The 25079-nt window shown below is 42.3% G+C and overlaps 1 protein-coding gene across 1 annotated transcript in view; it reads left to right on the forward strand.

The window, feature by feature from the left end:
- The window catches only part of CD4H9orf85 (chromosome D4 C9orf85 homolog), a 126071-nt gene that overhangs the window by 91176 nt on the left and 9816 nt on the right, over nt 1-25079 (forward strand). Inside the window, exon 3 of the transcript XR_003964239.1 lies at nt 15709-15804. The gene's annotated coding sequence lies outside the window, so the exon portion shown is untranslated. The remainder of the gene's footprint in view (nt 1-15708; nt 15805-25079) is intronic.

A 25079-nucleotide genomic window follows, 5' to 3' on the forward strand; every position in this document is an offset into this window, starting at 1 on the left:
GAGCCCCATGTGGCAGAAGCTTTTCTTTGCTTTTTTTAAATGTAGTAAAATGTAGCAATTAGCCAATTTTTAATGACTACTAAAAATATCTAGTAATGTCTTCATTATTTCAAAGATATGAAAAAATTCCCATATGTTTTCATTAATTTTTTTTTTTTTAGCATTTATTGGTTTTCAGAAACCAAGACAGAGTGTGAGTGGGGGAGGTGCAGAGACAGAGGGAGACACAGAATCCCAAGCAGGCTCCAGGCTCTGAGCTGTCAGCACAGAGCCCGATGCAGGGCTCAAACCCACAAACCGTGAGATCATGACCTGAGCCAAAGTTGGACACTTACCTGACTGAACCCAGGCACCCCCCATATATTTTCTTTCTAGAACTCCACATTTTACACTTAAGTCTTTGATCCACTTGGAATTTTCTTAGAGTAAGGTGTAAGATATGGTTCCAACTTAATTTCCAGATTTCAGTCTTTCCTGCCTTCTCCATACTTGGGGACTTTTGGACTTCTCTCTGATCATCAGTGGGGAGCTGTTTTTAGCTTTAGCCAGAAATATTTCTCAGGTGGTCAAGTTCAGTCCTCCTGGATTAAGGCTGGCTCTTCTTTTGGACCTAATATCTCATCGCTTAACCTTATGGAGAATTTATTCCTGGATAATCTGAATCAGTTTGTGATTTCTTGTTTTGTTTTGACCAGAAGCAGTGCATAAAAAAATTACAATGCCCAGGGATCAGCACTTGCTTCCAGAGCTCTCCTGAGCATGCAACCAGCATCAGGTATCATCACTGGTCATGTTGCATTTCTAGGATTTGTAGATTCAGAGTGGATAGAGAGTAATAGTTGGATTTAGGGGTGTGGCAGTGGCCCTAACTGCATCAGAAGAGAGCCTATAGTTTTGGGGTGACCTCCTGGTTTGTCCCCGACTCTCCCTGTGGTGGATGGGAAAGTAAGAATAGAGGAAGCTATGGGAATGCAAGCTGGTGCAGCTGCTCTGGAAAACAGTATGGAGGTTCCTCAAAAAACTAAAAATAGACTACCCTACGACCCAGCAATTGCACTACTAGGCATTTATCCAAGGGATACATGTGTGCTGTTTTGAAGGGACACATGCAGCCCCATGTTTATAGCAGCACTATCAACAATAGCCAAAGTATGGAAAGAGCCCAAATGTCCATCGATGGATGAATGGATAAAGAAGAAGTGGTATATATATACAATGGAGTATTACTCAGCAATCAAAAAGAATGAAATCTTGCCACTTGCCACTACGTGGATGGAACTGGAGGGTATTATGCTAAGTGAAATTAGTCAGTCAGAGAAAGACAAAAATCATATGACTTCACTCATCTGAAGACTTTAAGAGACAAAACAGATGAACATAAGGGAAGGGAAACAAAAATAATATAAACACAGGGAGGGGGACAAAACAGGGAGACTCATAAATATGGAGAACAAACAGAGGGTTACTAGAGGGGTTGTGGGAGTGGGGGGATGGGCCAAATGGGTAAAGGGCACTAAGGAATCTACTCCTGAAATCATTGTTGCACTATATGCTAACTAATTTGGATGTAAATTAAAAAAAAAAAAAAAAAGAATAGAGGAAGCTGGTCCAACATTCACCTCCTTCTTGCTCATATGCCTGAACACAAGCAGGGGTTTGCATCTGGCCCCTGTGCTGATTGATCTGTGACCATTTGCTACCGGTTGTTAAATATTTTTAATATCCGTACCCTACCCCCCACCTCCAGTAGAGGCTTTGTTCTACTTTCTCTTGGCTACAGAGTTTAGTTTCAGAGGTCATAACTTGACCCTGTTGGTTTCTCAATCACATGATATTTACTGAAAATTAGGATCTGCCCTACCTGATGATGGATGTTTTTATTTTGAAGTCCTGTTGGGACTTTCTTTTTGTAACTATGTCTCCATGAGCATTTTAAAGGGGAGCCAGATGGATGACTCAGCCAGGGTTCTTTAGCTGCCCACATAACCAGGAAGAGCTTAGAAGCAGGCTTTAGAGCCAACCCCTGGAAGTTGTATCCATTTTTTGATTTAACCTGTCTAGAAGTTGGTGTGCTAATAATTGTAAATAATATAATGGTTTACTGGATTGTTCTTTTTCGAGTTAAGAAACAATGGCTATAGGAGAACCAAATACTAGAAAGCGTCGTCTCCCTGAACTTGTGATTTCCTAGGGCCGTGGGTTGTAACTGGGGGTGTGTCAGGATCACCAGAAGCTTAAAGACCCAGATGCCTCGCTCTTACAGCTCCCATCCGGCCCTCCTGGCAGGTGGGTACTTGAGAACATGGGGGTAGATGTTTGACAAGGGACAAAGGAAGACTCGTCTGCTTAACCTACTTACTGATGTTCACCCAACCTCATCTGATAGGGTTAACTCTTTACTCCTAGTGTTTCATCCACTTGGAGTCTCCATCAAACATGTGGAAAAGAATAACTCATTGTGAGCTTCCACCTAGTAGCCTCACCTCACCAGGGCTCCCTTTTTCATGCTATAATGTTGCTCTACTCATGATCTTTGAAATAGATTTAAGTGAATGGCTAATGCTTTCCTGCCTTAAAAAGAAAAAAAGAGAGGGGTGCCTGGTTGGCTCAGTCAGAAAAGCATGCAACTCTAGATTTTTGGGTCATGAGTTTGAGCCACATATCAGGTGTAGAGATTACTAAAACAAAACAAAACAAAACAAAAAAATAAATAAAGTGATCCGCTATATTAAATTATCTGCTAATGGTTACACAGGCTCCTGACAGTCTATGCATCAGTGTCTCTTTTCACTCTACTATGTAGTCTCCCAATGAAACAGAGTTGAACCAATTGATCTCTGAGAATGCAAAAATTTAAAAAAATCTTGAAGATTCTTGACTGTTTTACTAATAACTCTGTCAACAGCACCTGCAAGCTCCAGAGCCTTCTATCTCTAACTATAAATTAGTGAATAAATTGAATTCTTTTTTTAATTTTATTTTTTAATTTTAATTTTTCAAGTAATCCCTATGCCCAATGTGGCTCCCAAACTCATCATACTGAGATCAAGAGTTGCATGCTCTACTGACTGAGCCAGCCAGGCGCCTCTCTATTTGTTTATATTTACCAGTGTGTTAGCCAATTTTGTTTACCTCCTCCCCCTATTTCCTTCTGTCTCCTGTGATCATTTTCAATTTTTTTTAATGTTTTATTTATTTTTTGAGAGACAGCACGTGCAAATGGGGGAGGGACAGAGAGAGGGGGACAGAAGATGTGAAGCAGGCTCTACTCTGATAGCCTGACAGCAGCCTGAGGTGGGGCTCAGACTCAGGAGCCCTGAGATTATAGCCTGAGCCAAGTCGGAGGCCCAACCAACTGAGCCACCCAGGCAGCCCTCATTTTCCATCTTTAAGAATGTCTTAACATTTCCCTAGTGAGGGAGTCATTTGGTGATAAGCAATCTTAGTCTTTGTTTTTCTAAGGAAAAGTTGTAGGGAGTATATGGTTGTGGTTGAGCGTCTCCAGCCTGGCACTCATTCTGTGATTTCCTTTCCTTTTGTAGGGTCCATCTTTTGTGTATCCCATGCTGCTCCCTGTGTTGTTCTTGTTGTTGTTGTAAATCCTTTATTTTGTGAAGCCCGCTTTACAGTGGCATCTTAAACAGGGGCATGTCAGATATAGTTTTGGAGCCTTTGCATATCTATAAATGTCTTTGTTTTACCTTCATACAAGATTTGTAATTTGATATAGAGTTTGGCAGGCATGCCTCCTTGAACATTGTAAATAAACGTCCTAACACCTTTCAGTATTGCCCTTGAGAATTAAATGTCCTTTTGATTCCGCATTGTCTGTGACTGTTTTTCCTCTCTGAAAGTGGTGAGAATCCTTAATTTATGTTGTTTCTCCAAAATTTTATGATTGTATGCTGGGAGTCTTTTTCATTTATTTAAATCAGGCAATTGGTGAGCAGTTTCAACCTGAAGACTATGTTCTTCTAGTCTGGACTTTTTTCTTTAATCTCAGTTCTTTGATAATTGTATTCCTTCCATTTTATCTGTTCACTTTTTCTGGAACTGCTATGAGTTACCTGATAGGTATTTATGATTTCTTCTCTCAGTCTATTGTCTTTTCTCCCTTATTTCCATATCTTTTTCTTTTATAGTTCTACTATCTGGGAGATTTGCTGAATTTTTGTAGTCTGGCCTTTCTACTGAATTTTTTAAGAACTCTGATTTTTCCAGAACTTTTTAAAATTTTTATTCTTTTTTCATAGCACCCTGTTTGGTTTTTATGGGTGAAATATATTCTCTCATCTTGCTGAAAATAATGATAATATCTAAAAAGAGTATATTCTGCTTCATATGTTATACCTGTTTTCTTTGGATTCTTCTTCTGTACATGTTTTCTGTATTTTTCCTACTTGCTTTCAGCAAATGATAGCTATCCTTTGATTCTTTTTAAAAAAATTTTTTTTAACATTTATTTATGATTGAGAGACACAGAGCATAAGCAGGGGAGGGGCTGAGAGATGGAGAGACACAATCTGAAGCAGGCTCCAGGCTCTGAGCTGTCAGCACAGAGCTCGACGCGGGGCTCAAACCCACAAACCGTGAGATCATGACCTGGGCAGAAGTTGGACGCTTAACTGACTGAGCCATTCAGGCGTCCCTAGCTGTCCTTGATTCTTAACAAACAGCACATTCTATGAAGGGAGATTAAGAGAAAAGGGATAATAAAGACTTGCTTTTACTGCTATTGTTTTGAACTAAGCACCTAATTCTTTTTTTTTTTTTTTTTTTTTTATTTATTTTTGAGAGACAGAGAGAGAGAGAGCAAGTTGGGGAGGGACAGAGAGAGCGAGACAGAATCCCAAGCAGGCTTTGTGCCATAAGCACAGAGTCCAATGTGGGGCTTGAACTCGTAAATCAGGAGATCATGACCTGAGCTGAAGTCGGTCGCTCAACCAACTGAGCCACCCAGGCGCCCCTGGGGGACTTTTAATAGTGTTGACTACGATAGTAAGGACATATTTCTTTGTCTTGAGTTTTGAGGTCCCATACATACTTATTAGAGCCCTAGTTAGGAGGACTGGGTTCTACTTCCTGGTTGTTACTGTGTGATCATTGGTGTATCTGAACCTCGGTTTCCTCATGTGTAAAATGGAATCCATTTCCCTCACTGGGCCATTAATGGGGATCAAATGTGGTAAACCAGTTGTCTTCAGCCATGAACCATCAGTCCAAATGCTCTTAAATCCCGCCATTCCACAAAGATATACAAGTGTAACACTCGCTCTCCAGGAGGCCATTCTTTCAGGAAAGATTACTTTTTGGCTGAGAGTTGGCAAACAGCTGCCACATTTTAATTTACTGTGATTTTTTTGTTTGTTTGTTTTCTTGTTTTGGTTTTGTTTCCTAACCTGGTCTAGTTCCAGTTTGTTGGCATCTGGATGAGAATCCTGAGGCCATATTCTGTTTTATTCAGCCTCTGATTGGTCTTTTAAAAACAAACATGGTTGCATGAAGTTGATGTCAGGAAAATGACTTTAATCCATTAGTCACCTTGGGTAGATAAGACAGGTGGCCACTGCACGTACAAAGGAATAATCCACAGTGACTAAGGCAAAAAGTAATCCCTTTCAGAACCAGGTCAAGCAGTTTATTTAGAGCTAGGGTGGTGACTCAGCCTGTTGAGGCTTGTACTTCCAGGTTGGGGGACCTGTGAGGTGTTTTGGGAGTGTGTGTGTAGCTTGGTGGGAAGAGTGATTTATCCTTCTGGAAGAGTCGCTTTGCATCTCTGTCTGTCTCTGTCTCTCTGTCTCTGTCTTTCTCTCTTGGTCTCTCCATCTTCCTCTCTCTCATTTGCTCTGACTCTCACACTCTTTATAACTCTCTTTTGTTCTTTCTCTTCAGACTTGCTTTGACTCCTCTTTCTCCCCGGCACATTCTTTTAAGGTCTCCTGCAAGGCTTTTGCCTGAGGCCTGACAGGGCAGGGGAGGGAAGAAGACTGGTAGGTCTGTGGCTGCGCCTGGTGGAGCCTGTTCTGCACCCTTTCTATTACTCTTTTGTCCATTCCATTCTCTATCCTGTCCTCCATTTTGAACCCAGTGATGTCCAAAGAGATGCTTTAATGGGAGTCTAGATGCTATGATCATCTTTCTTGTGATTTCTCATTGCCCCCACTCTTGATGTAGTCTGTGTTTTTGTGGTTGTTCTTGTTGTTTGAGAGAGAGAGAGAGAGAGAGAGAGAGAGAGAGAGAGAATCTTAAGCAGGCTCCACACTCAGCATGGAGATCATGACCTGAGCCACAATCAAGAGTCAGACACTCAACCGACTGAGCCACCAAGGTGCCCCTAGTCTATGTTTTAAAGACCCCCTAAGTCTTTGGAAATATTTCTGTGGAAGAAAACATGAGAGAGCTTTACCAGCCCTTTATCTGCAAGAGGCACACAACTGCAAATGAACAGATAAAAAGGGAAACATAATTGGGGGCGGTTAATTTTAGTTCCCAAGAGGATCATAGAGGACATCAAAGAGTAGCTAGGGATTGATTATCTGTAAGGAAAAAAATGTGATGCATATTTTTCTTCAAAAACAACCCAAAGTCATGACAAGCCATGACACAAATAAATACAAGACTAGTAATTAAGCACAGGTTTCTAAGATAATGATCCAAGAAAGACATAGTACAGAGATAAAGAGGAATACACCCGTATTTATTGAGCCTTTGTGCTATCTGGAAAGCTGTTGCAATAAATGATAAAAATAATAAATGATTCAAAGTTCTTGGGCTAAATATAGCTGGGTAAGAACAAACCAGTAACACTAGCAAAGTAGACTGTATTTCTGTGCACGAAGAGATGTTGTGAGCCATAATTCCATTCACTTCAGACATTTGTTAGGCACACACCAGGGACAAAGCTTTGTTCTAGAAATTGGAAGGAGCTCTACAATAAATAAGCCACTGTTATTAAGGAAATAAAGATTTTCTATTTCATATGTATTTCAGTTAATCAGATTAATGTGTTTCTTGTGTTGTACTCTGTGTTATTGCTCATTGGTCTTATTCCTACTAAGGCCGGGGGAGGATAAAACTTGTTACTCTCTCTATAGGGGATGTTCATTTGCCCTAAAGGAAGGAGCTGGGTAAGAGAGGCCACTCTCAACCAGAAAGCTAGAACTCAGAGGGTTCTCAAAACTCAGAGCTACAAAGTATAAGCCACATATACGGCTGGGAGGAGCTCTGTGGTTTGTTGTTGTTGTTATTGTTGTTGTTGTTGTTTGATTGTTTTCCTCCAGAGCCTTAAGCAAGGCCTCCTTGCAATGTTCCGGCTTTGTTTTCTCTGTACTTCTGATCATACAAAGAAGGGTCTCAGATGCTTTGTGCACAGTGGTTCTGACAAAGTTGGTCTCTACCAGCAACATTAGCCTCCGCCTGGGAAATCATCAGTAATGCACATTCTTAGATCCCACCCAGACAAACTGAATCCGGAATTCAGGGTGGGGCCCCGTGATGTGTCCAGCCTCCCAGGGCGTTCTGACGCTGGCTCCTGTGGAGACCCACTACTGCGCCTAAGAACTGAGGGAGAACAGCGCCCTCTGGAGGCCCTGTGGTCACAGCAGCCTTGGAAAAGGATCCCTCTCCAGGGGAAAGGGGGACAAAGTCAGGGTTTCCAAGCCCATCTGTCCCTTCCCGCCCAGAGACTTCTACCATGGTCAGTTTTGGAGGCTCCGGATTGATTTAATTAATGGATATTGCTCTTCTCTTCATAGAAGTCCAGAATCTCAAGAATTTTAATTTGAGGGGCGCCTGGGTGGCGCAGTCGGTTGGGTGTCCAACTTCAGCCAGGTCACAATCTCGCGGTCCGGGAGTTCGAGCCCCGCGTCGGGCTCTGGGCTGATGGCTCAGAGCCTGGAGCCTGTTTCCGATTCTGTGTCTCCCCCTCTCTCTGCCCCTCCCCCGTTCATGCTCTGTCTCTCTCTGTCCCAAAAATAAATAAACATTGAAAAAAAAAATTAAAAAAAAAAGAATTTTAATTTGAGTATTTACTGTTCCGTGTACTTTTTCCAGTTCTGGCGTTCCTATCACTCCTTTACCTTCCGTGCTTGTGCTTAAACAGCCCTCTCAGCTGGTCTGCGGTGCCTCTGCCACGGGTCCCTTTCCGTTCTCAGCTTTTCCCTCTCTTCCTCACGCAGAAAAGTGTTGTTTCCTTTCCTCTGTGCTCGCGTAGCTCTTGCTACAGCAACACCTCTCACTGTGTGTCAGTTAGCAACTGAGTCCCCTCTCTAGACTGGAGGGCAGGGAAGACATTCTGATCCTTTTTATCCGCCAGCATTTAGCACAGTGCCTGGTTAACAACGGGTGATTGGAAAATGGTTTCCAAATGAATAAATGGATGAATGTAACCCATAGTCTAGTTATGTAGAACTAGTTTCTGTTCCTAGAATGTCCCACCTGTCTTCCTCCATGCAGTCCCTTTCAATGTGAAATGCCCTCCCTTGTGCATCTGTGGCCTCTCCGGGTCTTACTTATACCTGTTATTTTGACTGTTCAATAAACACGTTGGGAGTGAACTGTAGAGTATAGACTATGCACTTGATCAGGCAGGGCCACCAGCGGGCAAGTTTGCTAAGTCACACTGTTCCCAAAGGGCATACATGGTAAAAATAGCACAAATAACAATAATAACATTAATCTATAATATTAATGCGTTACATTGATTGAGTTCTTAGCGTGTGCTAAGCCTTGTGCTAAGCCTTTTACATACATTATTTAATTCTTAAATTAGCCGATGAGAAAAGTGTCGGTATCTGTAAAATAATAGAGGCATTAGAGGGGTTAAATAATTTGCCCAAGATCATATAGCTAGAAGTGTCAAAGTAAAGATTAAAATCCAGATCTGGCTGACTCCAAAGTCAACTTAAAGCTAAATTGATCACTGACAAAATATATAAGTAGTAGAGACTTTGGTAGGGCAGAATTGTGAATCTAAACATAGTAGCAAAAAACCTGAACTCATATGCCACTCCATGAGCAAACTGATATTTATTGAGCACCTCATATGGGGCAGGTAACTTTCTAGGAGCGAGAGGATATAGGGGGTGAATAAGACAGACAAGATCCCTGCTCTCAGGGAAGTTACTTTCGTTCTTTTTTCCTTCTTCTTTAAAAAAATGTTTATTTGTTTATTTATTTTGAGAGAGAGAGAGAATCCCAAGTAGGCTCTGGGCTATCAGCACGGAGCCCGATGCAGGGCTTGAACTCAGGAACCGTGAGATCATGACCTGAGTTGAAATCAAGAGTCGGATGCTCAACCCAGGCACCCCATCAAGGAAAGTATTTTCTAGTAGGACAGTCTCTTTGAGGAGATGACATTTGAGCGAGCCATGGATAAGTAGAAGCCATGGGAAGCTTGGGGAAGAGTCTGTTTCAGGTCAAAAGAAGGAAGGGAAAAGGCCCCGAGGCTAGGAAAACTGGTGGAGGGACCAGCAGCCACAAACCACAAGTGGAATTGACTCTGGATCAAGCTTCTGGCTCACAGGTACTGTAAGAGTGGGAGCCAAACCCAGGTTGTGAGTGGCCCAGAAGTTGAAGGTAAGCACAGTGAGTTCTACGCCATCTAGGAGACTGGGTTCTACATTCTGCTGGATATTTCCTACTTTGTTGCCTTTTTAGAGTACTTTTGCAACAACCGAGCTACTTTCTCTCTGATGCTCCATTTACAGTGGCAAGATCCAATTCCCACAGTCTGTAGGGATAACATGGAGAGTCAGGAGGGAGGCCCAAGTGAGAGCGGGTCTTTTGGTAAGGACACATAATTGAGAAACAGAGCTAGAGCAGACCCAAAGTCAGTCTGCTTTTTATGATCACAATGCCCTAACAGTTGCATACAAGGTCCTGTTTTGCTGGGACAGACCATTCCCCACAGCAGCCCCGCTGGCGTGTTGCCGCTTCGGCTCCAAATCCGGTTCACGAGGCCCTTTTGCTCCTTCTTCTTTGACTCCGTATTTGACATCTTCCACGTGGTGTCTCCTGGGTCTGGCTTCCCTCTCAGTGATGGCTGCCTTCTTATGGGTGCTGTGAGGCTCTCTCTCCTTTGTCTGGGGGCTCACAGCCCTCCTCTTCACAAAAGGACTTCCCCACACCGTGCCACATGGTGTGGTCTAAAGTGATACTTCCTTCAGAATGTCCCTAAGAAAGAAGGACTCTGGGATGTGTGGAGCTCCTCTGCTCTCTTGGCCATGGCCAGTCACTGCAGTACCTCCGCCAGGACACCTGCATCCCTACACCTTTGTGGAGCATGTCGATATGTATTCATGCAGAAATATTTAAGGAGCATCTCTCTTAGGCCAGGTGCCATCTGTAGACGCTGGGTGGGGAGAGCTGTCAACCAAACAGACATGGCCCCTGCTGTCAGAGAAAACTGTTAAGTGAATAAAGCAAGATGATTTCAGACGATGATAAGTACCATGAGGAAAATAACAGGGAGTGATGTGGTAGCAATTGGGGGCAGGGAACCCAGACTAGGCCAGCTGTGTGAGCCTCCAAGAGGGATATTTGACAGACGCACACAACAGAGCACACAGTCTGGGAAGGTCTGGAGGAAGAACGTTACAAGCAGGGGAAAACAGGGCAAAGTTGCAGAACTATGAGTAAACGTGGTGTTTCACGAATAGAAAGAGGCCAATGTACATGGAGCAGAGGGAGGGGAAGGGAGGTGTGGGGGTGAGATCTGAAGGCAAAGCCCATGCTAAGGAGTTTAAATTTTGTTCTAAAGACAAAGGGGAGCCACTAAGCAGGTGAGTGACCCCATATTATTTACATATACACAAATTATATTATATTACTTATCTCATTTAATCGTCTCAAGAGATCACCAGGTAATTGGTACTTGAAAACAAAGAAGGAAAAACACTAAAAAGTTATAGGTTGGATCCAGAGGTCACTGACCAAAACACTACGCAGAGCCTGAAACCTGAATCTTCAAACTCCCAAGTCCAGTGTCATGCTCCAGCCGCAGCTGAGCACAAAGTAGAAACAATGGCCAGGATGAGAATAGGGGTGTGATGTGGTGTTTCTTTGTGCACATTCTGGGTACATGACAGAGGAATTGGGAATGAATGTCATAGAGGGATGTATATCTTTCTTTCTTTTAAAAAAATGTTTAATTCCAGGAGAGTTAACACACAGCGTTATATTAGTTTCAGGTATACAACATAGCGATTCAACAATTCTGTATATTACTCAATGCTCATCAGGATAAATGTGCTCTTTAACCCCCATCACCTATTCACCCATCCCCCCACCCACCTCCCCTCTGAGAAGCACCAGTTTGTCCTCTGTATTTAAGGGTCTGGTTTTTTGTTTCCTTTTTTTTTTTCCTTTCTTTGTTTTTTTTTTTTGTTTTTTTTGTTATATTTTTTTTATTGTTTATTTATTTTTGAGAGAGACAGACAGAGACAGAGCACAAGCGGGAGAGGAGCAGAGAGAGAGGGAAACACAGAATCCGAAGCAGGCTCCAGGCTCTGAGCTGTCAGCACAGAGCCTGACGCAGGGCTTGAACTCCCAGATTGTGAGATCATGACCTGAGCCGAAGCTGGAGGCTCAACCGGCTGAGCCATCCAGGCGCCCCACTTTATTTTGTTTTTAAATTCCACATATGAGTGAAATCATATGGTATTTGTTTTCCTTTGATTTATTTCACCTAGCATTATACCAGATCCATCCATGTTGTTGCAAATGGTATGATTCCATTCTTTATTATGACTAATATTCCATTGTGTGTGTGTGTGTGTGTATCACATCTTCTTTATCCACATCCTTTATATTGATGGGCACTTTGGTTATTGTAAATAATGTTGCAGTAAACTTAGGCGTGCATACATCTTTTCAAATTAGTGTTTCATTTGTTTTTTTTAAGTTAATTAATTTTTTATTTTTAAAATTTTCTAAATGAAATTAATTGTCAAATTGGTTTCCATACAACACCCAGTGCTCATCCCAACAGGTGCCCTCCTCAATGCCCATCAACCACTTCCCCCTCCCCCCTCCACCACCCATCAACCCTCACTTTATTCTCAGTATTTAAGAGTCTCTTATGGTTTGCCTCCTTCCCTCTCTGTAACTTTTTTCTTTCCCCCTTCTCCTCCCCCCTGGTCTTCTGTTGAGTTTCTCAGGATCCACATATGAGTGTAAACATATGGTATCTGTCTTTCTCTACCTGACTTATTTTATTTAGCATAATACTCTCCAGTTCCATTCACGTTGCTACAAGTGGCCAGATTTCATTCTTTCTCATTGCCAAGTAGTATTCCATTGTGTATGTAAACCACATCTTCTTTATCCGTTCATCAGTTGATGGACATTTAGGCTCTTTCCATCATTTGGCTATTATTGAAAGTGCTGCTATAAACATTGGGGTACAAGTGCCCCTATGCATCAGCACTCCTGTATCCCTTGGGTAAATTCCTAGCAGTGCTATTGCTGGGTCATAGGGTAGATCTATTTTTAATTTTTTGAGGAACCTCCACACTGTTTTCCAGAGTGGCTGCACCAGTTTGCATTCCCACCAACAGTGCAAGAGGGTTCCCATTTTTCCACATCCTCGCCAGCATCTATAGTCTCCTGATCTGTTCATTTTAGCCACTCTGACTGGTGCGAGGTGATATCTCAGTGTGGTTTTGATTTCTGTTTCCCTGATGAGGAGCGACGCTGAACATCTTTTCATGTGCCTGTTGGCCATCTGGATGTCTTCTTTAGAGAAGTGTCTATTCATGTCTTCTGCCCATTTCTTCACTGGATTATTTGTTTTTTTGGGTGTGGAGTTTGGTGAGTTCTTTACAGATTTTGGATACTAGCCCTTTACCTGATATGTCATTTGCAAATATCTTTTCCCATTCCATCGGTTGCCTTTTAGTTTTGTTGATTGTTTCCTTTGCAGTGCAGAAGCTTTTTATCTTGATGAGGTCCCAATAGTTCATTTTTGCTTTTAATTCCCTAACCTTTGGAAATGTGTCAAGTAAGAAATTGCTGCAGCTGAGGTCAGAGAGGTTTTTTCCTGCTTTCTCTTCTAGGGTTTTGATGGGTTTTCAGCAATTTTGAGTTTATTTTTTGTGAATGGTGTAAGAAAGTGGTTTAGTTTCATTCTTCTGCATGTTGCTGTCTAGTTATCCCAGCACCATTTGTTAAAGAGACTGTCTTTTTTCCATTGGATGTTCTTTCCTGCTTTGTCAAAGATGAGTTGGCCATACATTTGTGGGTCCAATTCTGGAGTCTTTATTCTATTCCATTGGTTTATGTGTCTGTTTTTGTGCCAATACCATGATGTCTTGATTACAGCTTTGTAGTAGAGGCTAAAGTCCGGGATTGTGATGCCTCCCGCTTTGGTCTTCTTCTTCAAAATTACTTTGGCTATTCGGGGCCTTTTGTGGTTCCATATGAATTTTAGGATTGCTTGTTCTAGTTTTGAGAAGAATGCTGGTGCAATTTTGATTGGGATTGCATTGAATGTGTAGATAGCTTTGGGTAGTATTGACATTTTAACAATATTTATTCTTCCAATCCATGAGTATGGAATGTTTTTCCATTTCTTTGTATCTTCTTCCATTTCCTTCATAAGGTTTCTATAGTTTTCAGCATACGGATCTTTTACATCTTTGGTTAGGTTTATTCCTAGGTATTTTATGATTCTTGGTGAGATTGTGAATGAAATCAGTTTCTTTTTCTTTCTGTTGCTTCATTCTTAGTGTATAAGAATGCAACTGATTCCTGTACGTTCATTTTGCATCCTGTGACTTTGCTGAATTCATGTATCAGTTCTAGCAGATTTTGGTGGAGTCTTTTGGGTTTTCCATGTATAATATCATGTCATCTGCAAAAAGTGAGAGCTTGACTTCATCTTTGCCAATTTTGATGCCTTTGATTTCTTTTTGTTGTCTGATTGCTGATGCTAGAACTTCCAACACTATATTAAACAACAGCGGTGAGAGTGGACATCCCTGTCGTGTTCCTGGTCTCAGGGGGAAAGCTCTCAGTTTTTCCCCATTGAGGATGATATTAGCTGTGGGCTTTTCATAAACGGTTTTTATGATGTTTAAGTATGTTCCTTTCTATCCCGACATTCTTGAGGGTTTTTATTAAGAAACGATGCTGAATTTTGTCAGATGCTTTTTCTGCATCGATTGACAGGATCATATGGTTCTTATCTTTTCTTTTATTAATGTGATGTATCACACTGATAGATTTGCAAATATTGAACCAGCCCTGCAGCCCAGGAATGAATCCCACTGGATCATGGTGAATAATTCTTTTTATATGCTGTTGAATTCGATTTGCTAGTATCTTGTTGAGAATTTTTGCATTCATATTCATCAGGGATATTGGCCTCTAGTTCTCTTTTTTGCTGGGTCTCTGTCTGGTTTGGGAACCAAAGTAATGCTGGTTTCATAGAATGAGTCTGGAAGCTTTCCTTCCCTTTCTGTTTTTTGGAACAGCGTGAGAAGGGTAGGTATTATCTCTGCTTTAAATGTCTGGTAGAATTCCCCAGGGAAGCCATCTGGTCCTGGACTCTTATTTGTTGGGAGATTTTTGATAACTGATTCAATTTCTTCGCTGGTTATGGGTCTGTTCAAATTTTCTCTTTCTTCCTGTTTGAGTTTTGGGAGTGTGTGGGTGCTTAGGAATTTGTCCATTTCTTCGAGGTTGTCCAGTTTGTTGGCATATAATTTTTCATAGTATTCCCTGATAATTGCTTGTATTTCTGAGGGATTGGCTGTAATAATTCCATTTGCATTCATGATTTTGTCTATTTGGCTCCTCTCCCTTTTCTTTTTGAGAAGCCTGGCTAGAGGTTTATCAATTTGGTTTATTTTTTTCAAAATACCCAGTAGTGGGATTACTGGATCATATGGTAATTCTATTTTTAATTTTTTGAGGAGGAATGTATTTCTTTTTTTTTTTTTTAAGTGTATTTATTTTTTTTAGTAAACTCTATACCCAAAGTGTGATTCGAACCCGTGAGTCACACACTCTTCTGACTGAGCCAGCCAGGCACACCTGGGAATGTTTCTTTTTCTTTTTTAAATAAATTTTTCTTTTATTTTTTTAGGTTTATTATTATTATTATTATATTATTATTATTATTATTATTATTATTATTATTTTGAGAGAGAAAGATAGAGCATGAGAAGTTGAAGGGCAGAGAGAAAGGGAGAGAGAATCCCAAGCAGGTTCTGCACCTTCAGTGCAGAGCCCGATGCAGGGCTCAAACTCACAAACCATGAAATCATGACCTCAACTGATATCAAGAGCTGAGAGGGGAGTTGGGCCCGACTGACTGAGCCACCCAGGCACCCCGGGAATGTGTTTTTCTTAGTGGGCTAGTATATGAAGCAGAAGTGCACCTTGCTTTGGAAGAGGTTAACAATTTCTGGGAGATAGAGGAAGTAGTTCCAGAGAGGCTGACCTCAGGATTTTCAGAGTTCCGTAGAATTAAAGAGTAATAGTGACATTGCAGTAGCTCAATTTTATGGAACACTTACTAGGTGCCAGGCACTGCTCTAAATGCTTACACACACACACACACACACACACACACACACACACACACCAATTACAGGCAGGGGAAAGGGCAGGAACAGAGTTCCTGAGATACTAATAAGCCTGGCATGTTTGATGAATAGGAAGAGGTCAGTGTACTAAGAGCAGTAATGTTTTTTCTCTTCACAGCAAGCCAGCGAAGAAGGTATCGTCATTATCCAAATGTTGCAGATGATGAAACTGAGGCATGGAGAGGTTAATAATTTGCCCAAGATCACTCAACAAGTAAGTGGCAAGAACTCAAGAGCCCACACTTTTTAACCATGACATGCTGCTATTTATTGAGCGGACAATATGTATGGAAACTCTACACAAATTATTTATGACATGACCCTGAAAGATGGCCATTATTAGCCTCCTCCTTTGATAGATAAGAGAAGTGCGGAGACTGAGTAATTTCCCCGATGTTGTTCAGTGAGCTGGGACTCAAATCCAGATGTGCCTGATGCCTAAATCCATGCTTTTTGCTTTACATTCTACTACCTCTTAGTATCCCCAAGGAGGAGCCCTCTCAGACTGGACTGAGTAGCTGCTCTTTCCAATCCGAAGAAGTGCGGTGCTCAGAACTGAGCGTTTCAGGTGTTCTTGTTATTAATCCACTGAGACGCTTGGATTGAAAGAAAGTAGCTCTGGAGTCTTGCTGAGAGGGGAGTTGGGTCGTAAGGCCTAAGGGGCAGGACCCTCCCAGAAGTGATGACTGAGAATGTGATTTTAAAGCCCAAAGCCACAACTTCTCCTACAAGGCAGAGGTAGATAAAGTAACAACCACCAGGGAACTAGACAGGTGCATGAAATGACTTCGGGGGAAGCTCATTCTGTGCGCATTGCACCAGACCTGCTAGTCAGTCTTCTTTTTTTCATGTTTCCTCAATGATCTGACCCATTCGATACTCATTATCTTTCATATCTCCCAAGAGGAGACTTATGGGGACTTTGGTTTTTGGCCAAGAGAAGTCCAGGGTCATGCACGTACACAAGTTCTTCAGGTCTTATTTCTCTGAATATTTTTCCATATTCCTCATTAATCTTAAATATCTCTTATGATTATTTCCTAACAGTCAAATTCTTCCAAATGTGTTACCAAATGTAATTGTGCATATGTATGTGTTTGTGTGTGTTTGATGTTGAAGGGACTATTTATAATGACTATTATGTTCTCACGTTGGAGTTTTATAGCATTTAATCACCATGAAATTTGTACAAGGAACAACCTTTTGAAATCTAAAGGTCAGTGCCAAGATAATTAACATTTTAGACAATAAGTTTACGGTATAATAGACCTACTAAAATCTTAGTCAAATTGGTTATCTATATTTAATCTTGTTAAGAATTCCTTCAAAGTTTCCACTGCTTATTTTCTTAGGGCTTTCCAGTCTTATGAAAAGAACTGAAATAGAGCTTTAAAACAATCTATTTCAATGAATCCATGTAGTAAATAGGTAGTGTTGCCATGAGTCAGTTATAACAAAAACCAAAACTGTATGAACATTATCAGCCTGTGATTATAAGGGTCTTTTCTGTTAAAGAAAGGATTTATGTCCACAGGGCTCAGAATTCATGAGGTTATACTATTCTATAGATTATTACTTTAATTAACATCCAAGGGTAACCCTGCCAAGTGCAGCCTGGAAGTGAGGGGAGTTAATGGCTTCAGGAACAGCCCTCAACCAATGGGAATAAATGTTCCAGGCCTCCATCCTTCAGATGGACAACTCTGCTTTTCAGGAGGTAGCAGGGGTCAAGTTAGGAGTGACCTTGACAACACACTCTTAATATTGGCTTTTCTTCCTTCCCTGATTCACTTTCCCCCACTCCTGTTTCCCAGAATCATCTCACAAATAAACAACCTGTCCTCAGTCCAAGTGCTAGTGTCCAGTTCTGCTTTAGGGAAAATCTGAATGAAGACATTTGGTACCAGATCTGGCTCTAGAAAGCAGACCATTGTAATGGGCCTCTTGAAATGTCTTACCTACTGATGTCATGGCTAGTGGTAAGTGGGGTGGTGTTAATCCTTTGCAATGCTATAGCGTCACAATTGCTAAGGTTCTTGGTGTATGCGTTGGGATGAGGTATAAACGAAAGGGAAAGCACTGAGTTGGTCAGAGGCCCAGAACTTGAGTGGTATGGGGCAGTGGTGATTCTAAAGATGGTGGAGTTGGCTGGATGTCTGCCTTGGAATCCCTGAAGGAAAAGAAGAGATGCAAGTCAGCCAACTATTAACTCAAGGGAGGCTGTAAATGCCAGAAGGCTTGCTTGGCAGCATATGTGGAGATCCTTGTTTCTTGTAGCTATAGGGCGGCCTGTGCTAACAAGCAGGCTCTCAATTTAATAATAAGGTGGCAGGTCTGCAAAGAATACTAGAATGCACAGCTTCCACCAGTGTCCCATGCTAAAGTCAGGGTTCCAGGGTAAATAAATTTGCAAGGATGTGTCTGAGAACCTTGGAGCCCTCCCCGTATTCCTCTGAACCCACCTAGCTGGCAGAAGCAGTGGTCCTCCTTGCTAGAGGAGAGAGAACAGCCTCCCTTCCCTGGAGACCATGCAAAGCCTTATCTAAGATGGCTGTGTTGCAAGATGATGTTTATTCTCAAGATCTGACACTCTCTGACACTCTCATCCGCACCTTCCAGCTCATTGCTTCCAGACCAATAACTAGGGTCAAGTCTCAGCATAACCCAAGAGGGGAGGTTTAATACCTGCTGTGATAGAAATAGATGTCCACCAAAATAATCTCAGGGCATGGCTAGTCTGTACTGTGTAGAACCAAGGAAGCATGTGCAGGAATGGATTTTGACTGTGTTGAGGTGGATGAGGAGGTGGAGGAACAGAATATAGAGCTCGTTAGGGACAGTGAAATGATTCTGGAACACTCTCCCATGACTCAGGATGAAATGTCCTGGCAAAGAAACATGCAGCTGGTTCCAATATCCTTCTGGGTGGCTGCGTGAAGCTTAAACATGATGTAGAAGCATATGGAGGACGGGGTCCCTATGCTCAGAGAGGTGGGCATGCTAGAATAGATTTATTAGATAAGATTGGGGAAGCTGCCTGCTGACTAGATTCTCAAAGAGGGCTCAGAAGGTACCCCTTTTATAAAGGAGATGAGGAATGCACTAGCAAGAGGCACCAGAATCATTGAAAGTGTCAGTGGTGGCTGCCTTTGTAGGCTGGGACTGACGGTAGTAGGTGCCGTTGCAGAAATGATCCTCCTGGTGTCGATGGGAGCAGTAAGATTTCAGAATAACAGAGACCAGTGGCAGCATGTAAGCATCAGGCGCAAGGGAGACATACCTATTATAATGACCAGCAAGAGGAGTGTCAGGCAGAGCGCCTTGACCTGCAAGGATCTGCAGTGATGGTTAATAGACTGTGGTGTTCTCGAGGCTGAGACAAACGGGTCACCAACTGGGGAATGCTTGATTACTATAACCAGAAAGAAAATAAGACTTGATGAGCCAAAGAGTGATGTCAGTTTCCACTATAAATGACTTCTCTTCCGGTTTTCATATTTCAGTAGTTCTGACACACAAAGCCTTCTGAAAGGGGGGGTGGGTCCCTGAAGGTAGGCTTCTGCAACCCTCCAGCAAGTAAATACAGTACATATTCCTGTAGTTCTTCCCCCCAGTAGAAGTCCACACGGGGGAAGTTTCATATGAGCCCTGTCCATATAGGCGTAGGGTCTGAGCTCAAAATGTTAAAGGCTCCCCATTGTATTCCTATTCAATTCAGTTGCATAACCTTTGCAAAAACCAGATGGATGGTTGCAATGAAGGTCGGCTATATAAACTTAAACAAAGGTAGCCCCAATGATAGCTGCTGTAATATATGTGGCATCTATTTGTTACAGATCTGCTACTCCATATATGGCTATTGGAGTATGCCATAAGTGGCTGCTCCCCATATGGGGAATGCAGTTTCTTTTTTCCCCCCAATTCTGTCAGTAACAGATGTCCAAGGTGTTCACAACATGGAGCAGACAGTGATGTACTCACTGGCTTGGACTAAGGTTATATTAACTCTCCTGATAGCTGACACAAAATAATTTCCATGGACCTTGACCCTCTTGATGTTTTGCAGCATAACATGTTGATCCGTTATAGCATTGATATATGAATTTGACCTGGTGAACAGAAAGTAGCATATACTGTGTATGCTTTAGTTAGAGTTATGTTCTCCAAAGGATGAAAGATAAAATGAAAAATACTCAGAGGATTGCCATATTGGGACAGTTATTAGAGGTCCAATTGCCTGGGGTTTGCTGGGATATCTTCTTTCAGTAGAAAACCAAATTCTAGCACATTGTGCCCTCAGCCACTAAGAGGGAGGCTTACTGCTTATTGGGTCTCTTTGGGTTTAGGACATAACCAGTTTTGAGTAGAGAGCAGAACAAGGGAGGACTTTACCGTAGGCTAAGGTTATACAGCAGTCTGCCCCAAACTTGTGCTAAATGATCCAGCAGATGCAGTCATGCTAGGATGTATCTGTGCTATATGTATCTATGTGTGTATCTAGTGTTTAGTCTCTGACCTCCTCCACTAGGAGAATTGCAGCGCAGATTTACAGGGTTCTGGACATAATCATGCCTTCTGTAGCAGAGAACCACTCACCATAGGAAAAGAGGTTCTGTAGAGACTGAGTAACTGATCACAGTGATGAGAATAGTGTTGCTCACCATGGGCTGGACATCATCATGACCACTGAGTCACAGGAGCTGCCACAATCCATCGTATGATGAAATGGTTCATAAAGGTCACGTCCAAGCAGGTCTAGAGAGTGTCACCTTTGTGACGCTAGTGCCTTTTCCTCAGTTCATGCACATGATCTCACAGTAGCCTCTAGATGATCCAGTGGTAGGAGAGGAAAATTCTTGTGTCTGGTTCATCAGTGTATTGGAGGAAGAAGAAGATGGACAGTTGTCACACTATAGTCATTCAATATTGACTTTCAAGGACAGGCTGAAGGGAATTCTCCCAGTGGACAGAGATACAACTGGTACACTTGGTTGTTTGCTTTGTAGGGGAGGAGAAGTGGGCAGGGATATGGATACACATAGGTTTCCAGGCAGGGGCAGATGGCTTGGTTAGTTAGTCAGGGACATGAAACTAGCAAGATTGGAAGGTTGGAGACATGAAGGTGGACCTGTAGGAGTGGGCACAAGGGCATCTGCTCCAGGGGGATGCTCAATAACCAGGTGGACAGGATGACCTACTCAGTGAATAGCAGCCAATATCTCTCCTTGGCCACCCATTGCTTGAGCAAGGAGTTGGCCACACTGGTAGGAATGGAGGCTCTGCCTTTTCCCAAAAGAATGGGCTGCCTCTCACAAGGCAACCTGTTGGCTACTGGCTACTGCCAATGCTGAATTTCCAGCATGTTAGCGTCAGAGAAGGAAATCGCACCCTCAGTAGGGTATGCTGTCTGAAGGACATCAGCCAGCTGCTTGGTGGCAGGTTGATTACATTAGGCCTCTTCCACTTTGGAGGTGACACTTCAGACCGTATTCTGCCAGTCTATAGCTGGGACTTGATTCTATTTAAGGAGAAATACAATTCTTTTGAGAGTAGAATCATAAAAAGGATCCATAAAATTCTTTGAGGTATTTCTGGTTTCAGCATAATCACTAACAAACCATTTGGCCTCATTCCCTCCAGTTCTTCCTTTAGTGGACACGAGGTGGGACAGTGACCCATTACCATTTTTCATGAGAGAGCCTTTATTTAAAAAAAAAAAAAAAGGTTGTAAATGGCTTCTCCATGAGTAAAAAGTCCTAGTCCCAACTTCTCAGGTTTTCCTGCATATCTAACCCCCCTCTAAATTTCTAGCATCGCTTTTTTACCAGAAGCACATGAGTGTTTGCCTAGTCTTAACAACAAAGATTCTGACATTTTGAACCATCTTTATGGTAACATTAATTAAAGCAGTGACAGGGCACTTTCTCCCTGCTAGTCGCTAGACTAGGTGTTTTTAATAAGGTATTTCATTTACTTTCCAGAATAACAGTACCGGGTAAATGTTATAATCACATTGTCGACGAGGACACCAAGGATCAGAGAAGTTAGATAACTTGCCCACAGCTGGCCAGTTGGGCAGCTAGGATGGAATCCACCTGTGGTCTTCAGCAATGTGTAGAAGATTCTCACTTGTTTTTTGAACTTCAGAGTTACATAACCCACTGGACCGATTGATTCGTTATGCTCCAAGCATTGCCTTTCCTCTTCTGTTTTTCATCCCCAAGTATTTATTGGACGTCACATCACCTGCACAGGCACTGTTCCAGGTTTTGGCGCATTTACTAGCCACAAAGATCACATGTGTTTTGGTAACGCAAGGCTCTTGCCTCTGCATTCGTTGGTGCAGGACACTGGAAACTAGAGATTACAGCTAGGGCATTTTGGCTTGATGGACGAGGAGAAAGGAGTGCAGGAGGCTGGTTGGCTGGACTAGCAGGGCGCGGTTATACCACTGTTGGCCACCAGATGGCAGAGGCGTCCAGGGCAGCGCAGCCGCAGGGAGGCTCTGGTGCGCTGAGGCCTGGCTACAGGCTTGAGAGGCAAGGGCCGAAGGGTTTGTTTACACTGTTTTCACCGGGGACGTTCAGTTGCTTAGACAAATATAATTCAGAAAGATAGAGAATAGGATTCTCTGGTGACTTTCTTTTCTTTTCTTTTTTTAAGCTTTATTTATTTTGAGAGAGAGAGTATGCATGCACAAGCGGGGCAGGGGCAGAGAGAGAGAGAGAGAGAGAGAGAGAGAGAGAGAGGGAGGGAGAATCCCAAGCAGGCTCTGCCACAGAGCCTGATGCAGGGCTGAAACTCACAAACTGGGAGATCATGACCTGAGCCGAAATCAAGAGCCAGACACTTAACTGACTGAGCCACCCAGTTGTCCCTCTGATGACTTTCAAACAGGCTCATTGGGGTTCTGATGGAGGATTTATGCCCAGAAAATGAAATCTAGAAGAGTATGTGTCTGAGTGTGTGTGTGTGTGTGTGTTTGTGTGTTCGCGCGTACGCTTGTGTTATGTTTTGGAGGTGGGGGTCATTGGAAGAGATAGTTTCAAAGAAACGATCAACACAGAAAATGAACAAATGAACCAGACAGTAGACTAGATGTGATCAGCAGACAGGATCCAGAAGAAATGATTTGTATCTTAAGGTGAGTTATGTAACGTGAGTGAACTTCGGTTGTGATGAGGTTCTAGAAGGGGATTCTTAGCACTTCTTTTTGTTCCCCCAGTGCAACGAACCCATTTGATAGGCTGGTGAAATTTATGGGTCCTGTAGTAGACTATGTTTTACAAAAATGGTCTCAACCATATCTTGGGTCTCATTTTTTCCCAAAAGCTTATTTCTTTCCCACCAAGTGGTGGAGTCTGTGGACTCTCCCCATGAACCTGCGTGGGTCTTCGTGGCTGCCTCAACTCATAGAGGAGGGTGAAGTGCCACAGGACTTTGCAGATAAGCAATAAAAGGTGGTACAGCTTCTGTCTGGCTTTGTCTCTCGACACTCTGAGCTGCCATTGTAAGAAGTTGGGCAACCCTGAAGCTGCCGTGTTCAACCACGTGGAAATTCTCTGGAAGAGATTGGGGGCAGGGGTGGCGCGGGGAATTAAAGAGTACATTTATCGTGATGAAAAAAATAAACAAAAATTCAAAAAGTTAATAAAAAAATTAGAGATTCTGAATGAGCTCTGCCCTGTCCTAGCCCCTGGCTGTTCAGGTCCTCCCAGCCTAGGTGCTAAACACGTAAATGGATCATTCCAGTCCCAGCTACTCTGTATTTCCATGAGACCGCAAGCAGGAATTCCTCAGTGGAGCTGTCAGCCCCAGAACCATGAGAGATAATAATAATCATCAGAGGATCGTTGTTTTAAGCCGTGAAGTTTTGTGATTTGTTACATAGGAACAGATAACACAAATAGACCCTTTTTCAGAATACTATTTCCAAATGCTTCAAATAAAATATGTAGGATTACAAAGGAATATTGAAATATGAAATACCCCAATAAATGATAATACATGTGCTTCTTTATTAAGATATTAGTGCTGGATATGATGACTACTCTAATTTCTAAGCATTGATGAGCATAAGTGATATCTGGAGATAGTCTGCATAACAAAAGTTTTTGTCTGTAAAACAAAAATATGATATAAAAATATCTTACTTTTTTGATAACAAAGTCACAGTTACCTCTATTACTATCGTGACATGCTGGTTTTATTCATTATAGAAGGAAGTGCTCAATTTCAGTTACAGATGAGTGAAAATAAAGGAATCAAGGTATAATTTTTTTTCTCCAAGTTCTTGGATTGCTTTCCTCCACCCCCACACCCATTGGGAACCATCAGCAGTGGGTGCTTGTGAGACTCTCAGGGACTATAAAACAGTCCTGTCTTTTCTGGATGGTGGAAGGGAGGGTGTGACATCAAGTCCTTGCCAGAGATCATGTGACTCTTTGGTACCAGTGTGTTTTCCCAAGCCACTGCTCTGCTCCTTTTCTCTACAGCTGTTTTGTCTTGCATTCCCCTTTCATGGATCTGTTTCTCTCTTTGTACCGTGGCCCTTTCTTCTTCCGTGATCCCTCCTCATCATGGAATTAAATGGCGATCTTTAGTTCTAAATTTTTTTAAATGTTTATTCATTTTTGAGAGTGGGTGGGTGGGGAATACAGGATCTAAAGCAGGCTCAGTCCTGACAGCATAGAACTCGATGCAGGGCTCAAACTCAGGAACTGTGAGATCATGCCCTGAGCCAAAGTCGGACACTTAACCGACTGAGCCATCAGCTGCCCCTCCAGACACTCCCATTTTTAGTATTGCTACTTATCCTGCCCTGCCCTTCTTGATGAAAACTTTCAGGGCAGAGAGAACGGAGTAGGTAGTGAGCATCGATCATGTACCAGATCCTCTGTAAGATCCAGTAAAGTAGATGCCATTGACTTTGTTTTACAAAGAAGGGAATTGAAGTTCAGAAAGTTGGGTAAACGGTTCAGGGTCACGCGGTTAGTAAATGGTAGAACTGAAACTTAGAGCCTTGGTATTTTTTAGCTTCAGAGACTCTGCTCTTCTTGTGACATAGACCTTATTCCACTTCACCCCAGGGTTGAAGCTTAGCCACTTTTCATATGCTAAGTCCTAACATGTGTTCCTTTTCTGCAATAACCTGAACATAGCCTTGAGCCTTTATACATTGCTTTCTCATTTCCTGCTGAACCACATTTGATGAATGTCTTTCTAAAAGTTCTCTTCTCTTTTCTCATTCTTTATACTGACCTTATTTTTTTGACCTAGATGCTAGGTGCACGAATCTATCCCCAGCTATTATTTCCCCCTTGAGCTTCAAATCCATATGCCCAAATGCCTAGTGCCATTTTCATAGGTGAATGCAACTGAAAATTCAATAAGCTGGACTCTCTCTTGGCCTTCCTTCCCACTGTCTTTTTCTACAGACCACCTCCGTCACTGTGGCAGATTCTGTGGAAGGGCTCTTTTGGAACATCT

The sequence above is a fragment of the Lynx canadensis genome, chromosome D4, assembly GCF_007474595.2.
Source record: "Lynx canadensis isolate LIC74 chromosome D4, mLynCan4.pri.v2, whole genome shotgun sequence".
NCBI classification, from domain to species: domain Eukaryota; kingdom Metazoa; phylum Chordata; class Mammalia; order Carnivora; family Felidae; genus Lynx; species Lynx canadensis.